Here is a 15,509-nt window from a genome sequence, read left to right on the forward strand (position 1 = left end):
CGATCTCTTAACCTCGTGATCCACCCGCCTTGGCCTCCCAAAGTGCTGATTTTATCCCCATATTATAGAAGAGGAGATTGAGGCCTAGAGACAGAAGTGATTTGTGCAAGGGCCGCATTGCTGGAAGGCAGCAGAGGAGCCAGAATTCAAATGCAGGCCTGACTGTCCATGGAGTATCTTTTTAGTTTCTTGAAAAATACCGATGTTTGCCCCTCAGGGTTGCCTCCTGCCTCTGTTGTGCCTCTGCCTGACATTTCCTCTGCATCCTCCGAGTGCTTCCCAGGATGGCTTCTTCTTGCCCTGCTGGTCTCTGTTTAAACATTGACCTTTGAGGAGGCCTTCCCTGACCCCTCCTCCCCCCGCCGCACCTACCAGCGTAATTCTGGCTCTTTGAGTGGTTCACTGCGTCACAAGTCACAATCACTTATTAACTTTTTGTTTGCTTCTTTTATCTAGACAAGGGCTTTACTTTCAAGGAGCTCACACTCAAATGGAGCAGAAAGGCACTGAACCCAGAAACGAATAATTATCTAGGATGGTGGTAAGTGGTGAGAAGAAAATAAAACAAGGCAGCAGGAGAGAAAGTGATGGAGGGAAGCAGAATGCAGACAGGATGATCAACGAAGGCTTCTCTAGGAGGTGATGTTTTTGATGAGATCTGAGAATTGAGGAGAAAGTTGTCTGAAAATCCAGGGAAATGGCCGGGCATGGTAGGTCACTCTGTAATCCCAGCACTTTGGGAGGCTGGGACGGGCTGATTGCTTGAGGTCAGGAGTTTGAGACCAGCCTGGCCAACATGGTGAAACCCCGTCTCTACTAAAAATACAAAAAATTAGCCGGGCGTGGTGGCGGGTGCCTGTAATCCCAGCTACTCGGGAGGCGGAGGCAGGAGAATTGCTTGAACCTGGGAAGTGGAAGTTGCAGCGAGTCAAGATTATGCCACTGCACTCCAGCCTGGATGATAGTGTGAAACTGTGTCCAAAAAAAAAAGAAAAGAAAGAAAGAAAAGGAAGGAAGGAAGGAAGAGAAGGAAGGAAGGAAGAGAAAGAGAGAGAGAAAGAGAGAAAGAAAGAGAGAAAAGAAAGAAAGAAAGAAAGAAAAAGAAAGAAAGAAAGAAGAAGAAAGAAAGAAAGAAAGAAAGAAAGAAAGAAAGAAAGAAAGAAAGAAAAGAAAAGAAAAGAAAAGAAAAGAAAAGAAAAGAAAAGAAAAGAAAAGGAGAAAGAAAGAAAGGCAGGCCGGCCAGGAGCGGTGGCTCACACCTGTAACTCCAACACTTTGGGAGGTCGAGGCGAGTGGATCACCTGAGGTCAGGAGTTCGAGACCAGCCTGACCCATATGATAAAACTCTGTCTCTGCTAAAAATACAAAAATTAGCTGGGCATGGTGGCAGGCACCTGTAATCCCAGCTACTTGGGAGGCTGAGACAGGAGAATCGCTTGAACCTGGGAGGCAGAGGTTACAGTGAGCTGAGATCTCACCACTGCACTCCAGCCTGGGCAACAAGAGTGAAACTGCATCTCAAAAAAAAAAAAAAAAAAAAAAAAAAAAAAGAAAAGAAAATTCAGAGAAAAGGTATTCCAGGCAGATGGAACAGCCTGTGGAAAGGCCCTGGGGTACAAATGAGTTTTGTGTGTTCAAGAGACAGAAAGAAAGGCCAGAGGCCATGTCAAATAAGGCCTTAGAGGCTGAGATAAGGAGTTGGTTCATTGCTTATGGTTTGCCTCCTAATTAAACTGTGAGCTCCATGAGGACAGGAACCTAGTCTGTCTTATTCACCACTGGGTTCCCAGACTCTAGCCTTTGGCACATGGCAGGTACTCAACTGAGCCAATAAATGCACGTGTCACCACATTGCCTCCTACACTCCTGCTACATTCCCCTTGTGGTTTTTGAGCATTTCTCATGCCTGGCCTTCCTGTCTTCCCCGTGGAGTCTCATTCATTCCAAGCCCTAGTTCTGAGAATGCGTCCTAACCCTGTGAGCTCATCAACTCACAAAAGCTCCAGGGTCTACTTCCAGGGAGAGCGGCATCTTTTTTTTTTAATTTTAAATTTTTTTTTTTTTTTTTTGAAACAGAGTCTCACTCTGTCGCCCAGGCTGGAGTGCAGTGGCGTGATCTCAGCTCCCTGCAATCTCCACCCTCCTGGGTTCAAGTGATTCTCCTGCCTCAGCCTCCCAAGTAACTGGGACTACAGGCGTGCACTGACTGCTACACTTGGCTAATTTTTTTGTATTTTTGTGGAGACAGGGTTTCACCATGTCGGTCAAGCCGGTCTCATATTTCTGACCTCAAGTGATTCGCCCACCTCTCCCTCCCAAAATGCTGAGATTATAGGAGTAAGCCCCTGAGCCCGGCCAAGAGCTGCATTTGAAAAGCACATTTCACAGGGGTCCGCAAAACTTTATGGCATCAAATGGTGGAGTTCCAGGCCCACGTGTCTGTGCTCACATGCACGTATATACCTCGAGGTCCTAGGGTCCCCTCAGACCCACGAAAGAAAGCTGCCCCGACCCACCAGCTGTTAGGAAACTCGGTCACATCAGTAATTCTATGACTTGCCCTACCGGTGCCCGAGGGAGTGGGAAGTTAATCAGCTTTGCTGGAAAAGGCCTGTGAAATGTCGGGAACTCTGTGGTCTGAGAACCATCTAAACTCACGGTACAGTTTGCATTCCAGCCCCAGCCCGGGCTCACTCCACCAGATCTCACACCTGCTCACGGCATTATGTGACATTTACAAACAGTGGACACTCGTGGGCCAGCGGGGGACAGGAACGGGGACACCCCTGTACTGCATCTGAGTTGTCCTAGAGTTAATTTAACGATGAAACAATCACCAGACATTCTCCTTTCTCTGGGGAGTGCAAATGGCTTTATAAACACCAGGCCTAGGGCTAGCGAGGGAGGCGGAGGTAAACGGTTTACCTTGGATGGGGAGTGAGTGTTCAGTCCATTAAGGGGAGTCCAAGAGCAGAAGTTAATGGTCCCTCCAGGCCTGGAAGTTAATTCGGCCCTGAAAGTAGTTCTCAAAACCCATTTGCCGAACACTTCGGCCCACACTGATCGCGTCCCGCCAACTGCACTTCAACACATGTCTACTGGCCATTTGCTTGGTCCGACTGACTCAGAGACACTGGCCCAGGAAGTCAACGATCTAGGACTTCTCCACTTCTCAAAGTGGAGAACACAGTCCTTTGTCTGCAGCACAGGACAGGCAATAAGGTGAGGCAAGGGAGGCGTTGTCTCAGTCCCCAAAAACAACTCTGTAATCGAGAGAAAATATTTAATGCAATATTTTTTAAAAATTAAGATCGGTGAAAAAAAACCAGGATGGACAAAATGGCAAAATGTAAAATACAGACAAGATCTTATCCTCAGTTGTTCAACTTCGACCTCTACCCACAATGACCTTGACCCTCACTCTCATGACATTGACCTTTACTCTTGAAACCCTGACCATCACTGGCCTCACCATAGTCCCAACCTTGATGCAAAGTTATTTTAGGTGGTGGTCCACCTGCGAACACTTTTTTATTTTAATAGTTAACGTTTTTTAAAAAATTATGGACAAGTCATTCCAGTAGGGAATTCACTGTTGGGATGTAACATTTTTATTTTAAAAAATTAATTTTGGGGTCGGGGAGTGGCTCATGCCTATAATTCCGTGCTTTGGGAGGTCGAGACAGGAGAATTGCTTGAGGCCAGGAGTTTGAGACTAGTCCGGGCAACACAGCAAGACTCCATTTCTACAAAAATGAAAAAATTAGCCAAGCCTGTTGGTGCACACCTGTAGTCCCAGCTACAGAGGCCGAGGTGGGAAGATTGCTTCAGACTAGGAGTTCAAGGCTGAAGTGAGCTGTGACTGTGCCACTGCACTCCAGCCTGGGTGACAGAGACAGACACTGTCTTTAAAAAAATTAAATAGTGGAAAAAAAAAAAAAAAGGCCGGGCGTGGTGGCTCATGCCTGTAATCTCAGCACTTTGGGAGGCCAAGGTGGGCAGATGGCCTGAGCTCAGGAGTTTCATACGAGCCTGGCCAACATAGTGAAACCCTGTCTCTACTAAAAATACAAAAAAATTAGCTGGGCATGATGGCACGCACCTGTAGTCCCAGCTACTCAGGAGGCTGAGGCATGAGAATTGCTTGAACCCGGGAGGCGGAGGTTTCAATGAGCCGAGATTGTGCCACCACACTCTAGCCTGGGTGACAGAGTGAGACGTCATCTAAAAAAAAAAAAAAAAAAAAAGACTCACATTAATTTCAATAAAAAAGAACTGCATTTACTTAAAGAAAAATATTGAGTAATCAATAGCACAGGTGGTCTGTGGATGTGGAGCGGATGCCTGTGAAACTGCCAAAGGCAGGGCTAGGTGACCTTCTCTTGTGTTCCTCGTTGTACAACAGCAATTTCTGACTTAAAGCAGGAACACAGCATGTGTCATGAAAAGAGCACAAGCCTTGTCAGAAGGGTGACCTGAATTCACCGAACTGCTCTTCCCCTCTAAAATGGGGATCCCGGCCCAGTGTGGTGGCTCACGCCTGTAATCCCAGCACTTTGGGAAGTCAAGTGGATCACCTGAGGTCAGGAGTTCAAGACCAGCCTGGCCAACATGGTGAAACCCTGTCTCTATTAAAAAATTAGTCCAGCGTGGTGGCATGTGCCTGTAATCCCAGCTACTCGGGAGGCTGAGGCAGGATAATCACTTGAATCCAGGAGGTGGAGGTTGCAGTGAGTGGAGATCGCTCCAGCCTAGGAAACAGAGCAAGACCCTGTCTAAAAAATAAAATAAAAAAAAAAAAAGGATTCCAACACTTGTCACAGAAGCAAGGAGTAGCCAGGCCACATCATGACTTTCGAGGTCTGAAGACACTTTTGCCTTTGTGGATCCCTAACTAAATACTAAAAATTATATTTTGGCCGGGCGCGGTGACTCATGCCTGTAATCCCAGCACTTTGGGAGGCTGAGGCGGGTGGATCACCTGAGGTAAGGAGTTCGAGACCAGCCTGACCAACATGGTGAAACCCCCTCTCTACTAAAAATACAAATATCAGGCGGGTGTGGTTGTGGGTGCCTGTAATCCCAGCTACTTGAGAGACTGAGTGATGAGAATCGCTTGAACCCGGGAGGCGGACTTTGCAGTGAGCTGTGATCGTGTGACTGCACTCCTGCCTGGGCGACAAGAGAGAGACTCCATCTCAAAAAAAAACCATAAAAATCATATTTTATGACTGCGTGGTTATAAAGATTCATACAAGCCAGACTCAATTATATCCACCTTTACATCAACACCATCAACATACGCACCTTGCTTATTTTGAGCAGCAAAATATTTTTGGGGCCTCCAGCAAAGCTCATGTCCACAAGCAGTGTGGCTGCTATGCCGAATGGAGAGGCTGGCCCTGCTGCACCGGGGCAGGTATGTATGTATGCATGCATGTGTTTTGTGACGGAGTCTTGCTCTGTCACCCAGGCTACAGTGCAGTGGCACAATCTCGGCTCACTGCAACCTCTGCCTCCTGGGTTCAAGCGATCTCCTGCCTCAGCCTCCTAAGTAGCTGGGACTACAGGCGCCCACCACCACGCCCAGCTAATTTTTGTATTGTTAGTAGAAACGGGGTTTCACCATTGGCCAGGCTGGTTTCGCACTCCTGACCTTGTGATCCGCCTGCCTTGGCCTCCCAAAGTGCTGGGATGAGCCACCGCCCTGGCCAGGGGCAGGCACTTATATACATAATCCTTTAATTTTCGCAATGCCTCAGGCAGGCACCATTAGCTCATTTTATAAATGACAATAAAGAGGCCCAGCAACATTTAGCAATTTGCCGAAGGTCACACAGCCAGTGAATAGCAAGGCAGATATTTGAACCCAGGTCTGATTCTGGAGTCTGCCCTTTGGGGCCCCCACTCTCCCGCAGCAGCCCAGGAAGTGAGATAATCTGAAGAGCTGCCAATCCCTGAGTGATCCATCATGTCCCTTGGTAATGGAAATTGTGATTATGCTCAGGGCTGGTTCCCGCGAGGCCCATAAGATGTCAGTGGTCTGCAGGAAGACCCCAGTGTTCTGACCTTGTGGTCACCTGGGCTTGTGGGGGCTTCACCACACACTCAGGCTAGTTTCTAAAGAGTCTCCAGGTGTTTCAGCTGCCGCCCCCAGACGGCGAGCTGTCCTCAGAGCCTCTGAGACACCGGGCACCGTCCTCCAAGTCTCAGACTCCAACAGAGCAGGCTGATGTTTGTTTCATGCTTCTGTGTTCTTGAAAAGGACAAAGCAAAAAAGAGAGATAAAGAACTTTGGACGCAGACCAAAGCCGCTCAGGTTTTTAACTCTGTGTCCCCCTTGCAGGCTCCTCCGTGAGACAGGCCTGACAAGTGTCACCTGAACAAGGGGTCAAAGCCATTCCGTTCCACGCATGCGGCACTGCAATTTTAAACAATTGTGGCTTGAGACAAAGATCCTCCTGAGAACACGAAATCCAAGAGTTTGCAGTTTCCAGCTTCGGCGCTCCCTGAATTATACATGGGCAAAACCCCCTTGAAGGCTGCTTTTTAAGCCGTGAGGGGAAGGCGTGTAATTTTGGTCTCTAGCATTCTGCTGAAGCACTTGCCAAGGACAAGGCCCCTTCCTCATCAAGTGGCGTTTGCCTCCGAACCAAACGGGGCCTTTGACGCCTCAAATAGCTTCAAGCTGCCAGCAGAAAGGAGGCAAAGGGGACCGGCACTTCCTCTCTTTGCCAGTCTTGAATCCTGAAGGTTCGGAGAGACAGGGAAACTGGGCTCCTGTCCCTGCGGTGGCAGCTGTGACACAGGCCAGAGTGACATTCTTCCCCTTCCTGGCTGGAAAGAGGGAAAGTGCTGTAAACCTCTGGAAAGGGGCAGGGGGCCAGGAGAAGCTGACTGAGCCAGGGCAGGAGAGGCACAGCAGAATCCAGCTAGGGTATAGGCAGCCTGGCCACCCTCTTCGAAAGGCAACCGGTCCAGCTCCAGGCTGCCCAGCACCACGCCAGGCGCAACAGGGACAGTGACACTTCCCACTTCTATAATGGAGCTACTGGTCTTCAGGGCTCTGTAGCTCCCTACCCACTGGGAGGGAGTTCTTGAGACTGTCTTCTCTCCCTGAGGTTTGCCCAGGGATAGTGGGTGACGGCATTCAAAGGACCTAAGTTGGCTGAGATCATTTGGCTCGGTGGTGGCTAAGGATACGGGCCCTGGTGACAGTCATGGGTGCTTTATAACTTATTAGCTAAAAATGTGACTCTGAGCCAGTTATTGCACCTCTTAGATCCTCAGTTTCCTCTTCTGTAGAATGGGCTGATTGCCCCCATTGAAGTATCACAGTTTGTTGTGCAGATAAAATCAATGCAGGCTGAGTGCCTGTAGCTCAGTAACTGAGCAGATTTTAAGCACTCGAAAAATGAGAGTCAGTGGGAGCAGTGGCACACACCTATAATCCCAGCACTTTGGGAGACTGAGGAGAGAGGATCGCTTGAGCCCAGAAGTTCAAGACCAACTTGGGTAACATAGTGAGACCCCCATCTCTACAAAACACACACACACACACACACACACACACAGCTGGTCATGGTGGCATGTGCCCGTAGTCCCAACTACCTGGGAGGCTGAGGTGGGAGGATTGCTTGAACCTGGGAGTTCCAGGCTGCAGTGAGCCATGATTGTGCCACTGCACTCCAGCCTGGGTGACAGAGCCAGACCCTATCTCTAAAAAACAAAACAAAAACAAAAACAAAACAAAAAAAGAAGCTATCTTTATTATTTGGATCTTGTAGAGAAATAAATGCAATAGAGCATGTGTGTGTGCATGTGTGTATGTGTTTGTGTGGTAATATGAATGTATGAATGTGTATGTGTTTGTGTGTGTATGAATGTGTATGAATGTGTGTATGCATGTGTGTGTGCGTGTGTGTGCATGTATGCGAGTGTGTGAGTATGCATGTGTGTGGGAGTGTGTGAGTATTATGTATGTAAAGGAAGTAGCCATGTATAGTATGCGTGGAGTGTATCTGTGTGAGTGTGTGAGTATGCATGTGTGTGTATGTGTGAGTATGCATATGTGTGTGTGTATGAGTGTGAGTATGTGTGTGTATGTGTGTGAATATCATTATTAATATCTGATATGAAGTATATGTATGTGAAATACATACATGTATGTGTAAGGTGTGTGTGTACATGTATGAAGTATAATACATATAAAAAAATATGAAGTATGTAATGTGTGTGCATGTGTGTGAAGTATACATATGTGTGTGGTATGCGATGTATGTGTGAAGTATACATATATTTAAATGCATTAATATGAAGTATGTGTGTAATACATGTGTGAAAAATATACATGTAAATAATGCATGTATGTGTGTCAGAAATATCATGTATGTGTGAAGTAATAATGTGTGCATGTGAAGTATCACATGTCAGAAATATGTATTAATGTAAATTTATGAAATATGTGTATGTATGTGTGTGAAGTAAAATTGTGTGTGAAGTAGGTGTGTGTGTGAGTATGTGTGTGTGTATGTGTGTAAGTATCCCATTTATTTGATGTGTGTGAAGTATAATGAAAATGTAGGAGTGTGTAAAGTATCATGTGTGTAATTGCCTATGTGTGAAATATGCGATGTGTGTATTAATAGTATATGCGATGTGTGTATGTGTACATGTGTCTTTGATGTGTGTAGGTGTGCGTGTGTGTGCAGCATGTGTATGTGTGTATGTGAGTATGCATTTGTGCGTGTGTGTGAGTATGCATGTGTGTGTATGAGTGTGTGAGTATGCATGTGTGCATGTGAGTATGCATTGTGCATTAATGTGTGAGTATGCATGTGTGTGTGAAGTATAGGTGTGTGAAGTATGCATGTGTGTGAGTATGCATGTCTGTCAGTATGCATGTGTGTGTGAGAGTATCTTTGATGTGTGTGTGAGAGTATGTGTGTGTGTGAGTATGCATGTGTGTGTGTGTGAGAGTATGCGTGTGTGGGTGCATATGTGCACACTCAAACCAAAAGGTCAGGGGAAAAACATTCTCCCCACTAGAAGCGGGAACCTGAGAAGGGCAAATGCTTCATTATTTAGATTCGAAAGCTACTCATTAGGCAAGACTAGAGCACTTAGGAAGAAAAGCTGACCTACAAGTGTAAAATGTTATTATAAGTAATGACAATGATTATAGGATGAGGGTGTGAGCTGAAAGAGGGAAAGCTGGAGAGGTTAATGTCCATTAACTACCGAGAATTAGGATATTGGCTTCTGCAGACACCTCTGGCTAAGCCCAACAGTCTGTTTATTTACCTCGTAGGAAGCTCTTAGCACATCAAAAAGGTATTTCAAACACAACCCTCACCCCCAACAATTAGCTTTGGGAAGAAGAGTAAATATGGATGCAATTTATCACTCTGAGGGCCCTACTATCCGAGACAGGTGCCTGTCAGTGAAATAAAACAGACCCCAAGCCGCGCCAGGAAGATCAACCCAGAAGCAATTTGCTAATTTGCTGATCACGGGTGGACAGTCGTTGCTCAAGGGCTTTGGTGACACACAAACAATTCATATCTTTCTGCTAATTCTCATAATCTGAGTCAAATGTTTCCTTTTGGAACCAGTAGGGGAAATAATGACTCAGGAGTGGGTTGAGTCAATTTCACTAGCTTTGCTTTGTCCCCCTTTAACTTAAAAATGTAATTAGAAAGAAACGGAACACTGATGGCAAAGAGCCATGGGAGAGGGACTTGACTGGAGGGGACCATCCATCCCAGTTGGCCCCGGACCCAGGGGTTGTCTGGAATGTAGGACTTTCTGTGCTAGGACTGGGACAGTCCCGGGTGAGTGGGGATGGTTCGTCAGTCACCCTACCTATTTCCCCCTTCCTGTGGCCCCATGCAGGTGTCGGGCAATCCCAGCCGGGAGTAATAGTGGGTAAAAGTTGGTTTGTAGTTGACTTTAAGAAATTCTAGGCTGGGCACAGTGGTTCATGCCTGTAACCCCAGCACTTTGGGCGGCCAAGGTGGGAAGATCGCTTGAGGCCAGGAGTTTGAGATCAGCCTGGCGAACATGGTGAAACCCCATCTTTACTAAAAATACAAAAATTAGCTGGGCGTGGTGGTGCGTGCCTATAGTCCCCTACTCAAGAGTTGAGGTGGGAGGATTGCTTCTGCCCAGGAGGTCACAGCAGTGAGCTGTGATCATGCCACAGCACTCCAGCCTGGATGACGGAGCAAGACCCTGTCTCAAAAGAAAAAAGAAACTCTACCTCCTCCCATATGGCAAAACAGACTGTGAACCCATTAGCAACAGGAATGTGATGTCGCGTGGGGCCTGAGTGGGAGTAGCAGCAACCGAGGGAACAAGTCCAGAGAGACTTCCGATAGGCGAGTGCGCGAGGGTCCGAGAGCTGATCCTGCACAGATGACGTTACCTCCCAGGGAACTCTTGATGGGAAACGGCAGGGCCCTGTGACATTCTGCAGATTCTGACATTTCTGTCCCCTCCTCCATCTATATCTGAGCGTGTTACAGAAACCAGGGCAATAATGCACACTTTCTTCGCGAAATGCACATAATTCTACCGTTTCGGCTGGTTCCATTGCTTCTGAGATTTCGCATATAAATATCTATGCGTGTGCGTTTGTGTGTACATTTCTTGACATATTTACGAAGCCCCAGTTTGCCAACCTTCAGGGCATCATGCAAGAACTATTTTTCATCCTAATCTGCTGTAATGACATGTTTTATTATACTATTTCAGCTGTTTCCATTGCTTTCGCTGTTTCATGTTTTATGTATTTTAACTAATGCTTTAATTTTAGTACGTTGTGCCCTAAGGTGACTTCACAAGGCTTCCTTTGGAAGATCGACGGGGATTCACAGCAATGGCAATTGAAGGTTCTACCCACACCCGGCATGATGCAGATGTGGAGATGGGAACGGAGGGCAGGGTGGGAAGGCGGGCGGCTTAGGGCCTGGTGTTTGTAATACCGAGATGTAGAGTCATCCTAGGTTTGCTCAGGGCTTTAACCCAGTTTTAGCCCTGAAAGCCCAGCATCTCAGAACCCGCTCAGTTGTGGACAAACCAGGGTGGGTTGGTCACCCTACCAAGATGGCGGGCTTGATTTTGATATTTGGTTAGGCTGCTTAAGAGGTAGGAGGTGTCTGTCTCAGTGTACCAAAGAAAGGGCCTGAGGTTTGGAGTCCCCTCCTCTTAGTTTCAAGCCCAAGTTCTGCCAGTACTGTAATAGTCATTTGAATCTGATGAAATCACTTTAGACCCTCTCTAAGCCTCCGTTTCCTCATCTGGAAAATGGGGCTGGGAAAGCATCTCTTGGAGAACTGCTGTCAGGGATAGAGGGAGCGGTCCATGTTTTCTGCCTGGCACTTAGGGAGTGGTTGAGGTGGCGGCACTTCACTAGCCAGCTGTGGGATCTTGGCCTGATCATTCCTCTTCTCAGAGGTTCCCATTCCCTGTTCTCCTACCTAATAATGAAGGAGTCAGACAGGATCCCTTTTTTTTTTTTAGAGACAGGGTCTCACTCTGTCGCCCAGGCTAGAGTGCAGTGATGCAATCATAGCTCACTCGAACTCCTGGGCTGAAGGATCAACTGATTAAAAAAAATTTTTTTTTTGAGACAGACAGGGTCTCACTCTGTTGCCTAGGCTGGTTGTGAACTCCTGGTCTCAAGTGATCCGCCTACCTCAGCCTCTCAAAATGCTGGGATTGCAGACAGGAGTCACTGTGCCCAGTCCCCAGACCAGATACTTTTGAAGTGCTCGAAGTCCACATCCCAAGGCAAAGTGAAGGGCAGAGGCCACCACCTAGACCTTCTAGATTTAAGCACCAAGGATTCCCCTTAGCCCGTTTATACCCTTCAGCAATGGGGGCAGAGGAGCACAAGAGGAATAATAGTAATAATAATAGTGGTTGTAATAATAATAGCTTCTGTTTCCAGAGAGCTTGCTGCGTGCCAGGCAAGCCCTGTGTTAAGCATTACTCTTTACCTTCCCATTTGATCCCTTCCACAGGACACATGGGAATAAGTGAGAGGATAACACCCATTTTGTAGAGGAGGAGATGGATATTCAGAGAGGTGAAGACCCCCCCTTTTTTTTTTTTGACATAGTGTCTCACTCTGTTGCCCAGGCTGGAGTGCAGTGGCACAATCTCGGCTCACTGCAACCTCCGCCTCCCAGGTTCAAGTCATTCTCCTGCCTCAGCCTCCTGAGTAGCTGGAATTACAGGCACCTGTCACCATGCCCGGGTAATTTTTGTATTTTAGTAGAGGCAGGGTTTCACCATGTTGGCCAGGCTGGTCTCAAACTCCTGACCTCAAGAGATTTGCCTGCTTCAGCCTCCCAAAGTGCTGGGATTACAGGCGTGAGCCACCACACCTGGCCTGAAGACGTTTCTTGAAGACCACATAACATGCAAGTGGTCAAGCAGGCATGTGACATTCGTGACTGCAATGTTCACCATGATATCCTGCAGCCATCTTGTCTGGAACATCCCTTTCTGTTCCCAGCCCATGGTAGTAAACAGGGCGACACCCAGTCTTTCATACCTGCTTGTCTCCTTCCTCATTTTCCCTCCAACACACCAGACTCTGGGTCCTCCTGCCTCTTTTGGGTCTTAAGCAGAAATGTCATTTCTTTCTTCTTCTTCTTTTTTTTTTTTTTTTTCTTTTTTGAGACGGAGTTTCACTCTTGTTGCCCAGGCTGGAGTGCAATGGCAAGATCTCGGCTCACTGCAACCTCCATCTACCAGGTTCAAGCTGTTCTACCTCAGCCTCCCAAGTAGCTGGGATTACAGGCATGTGCCACCACGCCTGGCTAATTATGTATTTTTAGTAGAGACAGGGTTTCTCCATATTGGTCAGGCTGATCTTGACCTCCCAACCTCAGGTGATCCGCCCGCCTTGGCCTCCCAAAGTGTTGGGATTACAGGCGTGAGCCACCGTGCCCAGCCCATTTCTTTCTTTTTAATCCCCATGCCCTCTCTTGGAAAACCTCTTCTTCACACTGCAAAGCCCAGTTCCTCTGTCCAAGGCGATATCCTCTTAGACTCTCACTCATGGCTTATCTGCTGATTCAGTTACTGGTCTTCCCTATCCCTGACATAAAATGATGGGAAGTTGATGGAAAGTTTTTGTTGGTCAGAAAAGCCGGCGGGCTGGCTGGCTGTTTTTGTCAATAAAGTTTTATTGGACACAGCCATGCGCATTCATTTATGGTACCACACACCACTGTGTTTCATTCTTACTGGGCACACTACAGGCAAGCAAAGTTAAATAGTTGCCACAGAGACTATATATAATGCTTCGCAAAGATATTTACTATTTGGCCCTTTGCAGAAAAAGTGTACCAACCCCTGTAAATCAAGACGAAGACGGAGGTTCAGAGAAGCTTTAGCAACCTGCCCTAGTTTTCTCAGTGAGCCAAGGACGGCCTGGGGCTCAAATCTGAAACCCCAGACTTTAAGGCAGGTTTAACTCCATTCTTGCTTTCTCCCAGGGCTCCCTTGCACGGAGGTTCCCGGTGCTCTGCATTCCACCGCATAGGTGGCTCTTGCCTGGTTTTGGGGGCTCAGGGCAGCAGCTAGCTGGAGACTTCAAGTACAGGCACTTAAGGCACGGTGGAACCAGAGAAAAGAAAGTTGGCTGGGGAAGTTTTGTTTATTTGTTTGTTTTCATTTTTTGAAGGCTGGAAGTGCATTTGCTAAAGAACTTCACTTCTACCAATCTCATTTTCCACGCACTTACAAACGGACCAGCGGTTGCAAAAGTGAGTCTCTCCTCGCTGAACTGCTCTGCTGTTTCCAGTTTCTGAGGGGCCATCTCGGGCAAGGCTTGGATGGGGCAGGGCCTTCTCTAGGTCTTGGGACCGCCCCTCATCGCAGGAGACAAAACTCCTTCCCACATCCCACATTCAGGCTCCTCTGATGTCCCCTCCCCCGCACCCAACCCGCACCCACCTTCCCCGTTTCAACCCCCCAACTCCCCTCTCCCCAGCATCTCCAGGGGTCTGCGTTCTCCCTCCCAGCCCTGGGAGCTTTATTTCAAGCTGAGATACAATGACAGATCATGTTCTTTTTCTCTTTCCTTCTTCTTTTTAATAAAGCTGTTTTGTGTCTCCACACCACCCCCCTTCTACATTCCTTGCATCTTAGTCTTCCCGTCCCCCTCCTGTAGGAAATGTCTAGGATTCTCTCACTGGGGTGTAATGGTTAAATTGCTACCAGCTGATTAAACAGCAGCAGTCGAAGCTGTAATCCTCAGCGTTCAGGAACCTGGGAAGGCAGGGACGAGTGCCCTGACCGCTTAGCCCCTTCTGACCCCCCTGCCAGGCGCCCGCCCAGTTTCACTCCTTTCATTTGTCCCGGGTTGCTTAATAGAATCTGCTGGGAAGGGGCGAGGGGCGGAGAAGGAGGAGGAGGGAGGAGGGAAGAGGGAAGAGGGGAGGAGGAGAGAGTCCCTCCACCCGCTCTGGCTCAACCTCCAAGGAATGTTGCTCCCACCCCTGTCCCTTTCCTGCCCCCCTGTAAAACCACACACACACACACTCTCTCACACATGCACATACTCACGTTAGCTTACACTCTCACATGTTCACACACTTACAGATATTTGCATACTCACCCACAGCCACACACACACATCCACATGCTCCCTTGTTCATACACACAGCCACGCACACACTTTCTCGAACTCATACATACAGACACACATACACACTCATGCTCACACGCAGTCACATATGCATAAACACATGATCACACAGTCACACACGTTCACACACTTTGATACCCCTCAGAGCCAGTCTCTTTCTCATTCTCTGCAGAATGAAGACCAGATGAAGGAGAAACCCCACCTACCCTGCCCCTCCTCCTGGGAAAGCTTCCTCCCCGCACCTGCCCCCCATATAGGGAAGGGTCAGAAAGATGGGAACTGTGAGATCAGAGATGGGGCTGGGAAGCGGGAAAGTGTAGGCTTTGGGTGCTGGCAGCCAGCGGCAGGATCCTGGAGTCAGGACTTCCTTTCTTCCTGCCTCTCTGTGCTTTATTTGCAGACAGGGACAACAGCCGGGCAAGGTGGCCATGGGGATCGAGTGGGAAAAGCGCGCAGCCCAACCAGGCAGGCACAAAGCACGTGTTACCTCAATGATCTGTGCTGGGTGCTGGGGTGCAGTGCAGCTGGCATAGCCTTCTGCACCCTTGAAAGCCACGTGTCCCTTGGGCTCCTTGATGAACACTTCCTACCCTTGGCTCTTCACCTGCAAACTGACCTGTGACCATCAGATGAGACCCTGTGTGTGCAAAGATGCAGCCACAACTCAGCACATGCCACGGTCCCACAACGATGGTTTTCCTGTATGATTAACGTTGCCGTCGATTCAGGCTCTGGACTAAGAATAGCAGGGGGCAGCCAGCCTCCTTGGGAAAGTTTATTTCCGTGGAAAGTATAGTTCAGATGAGTGGAGGATCTGGCCTCGATTCATCCTCCCTCCCTCACA

The sequence above is a fragment of the Papio anubis genome, chromosome 9 (genome assembly GCF_008728515.1).
Source record: "Papio anubis isolate 15944 chromosome 9, Panubis1.0, whole genome shotgun sequence".
NCBI lineage: Eukaryota > Metazoa > Chordata > Mammalia > Primates > Cercopithecidae > Papio > Papio anubis.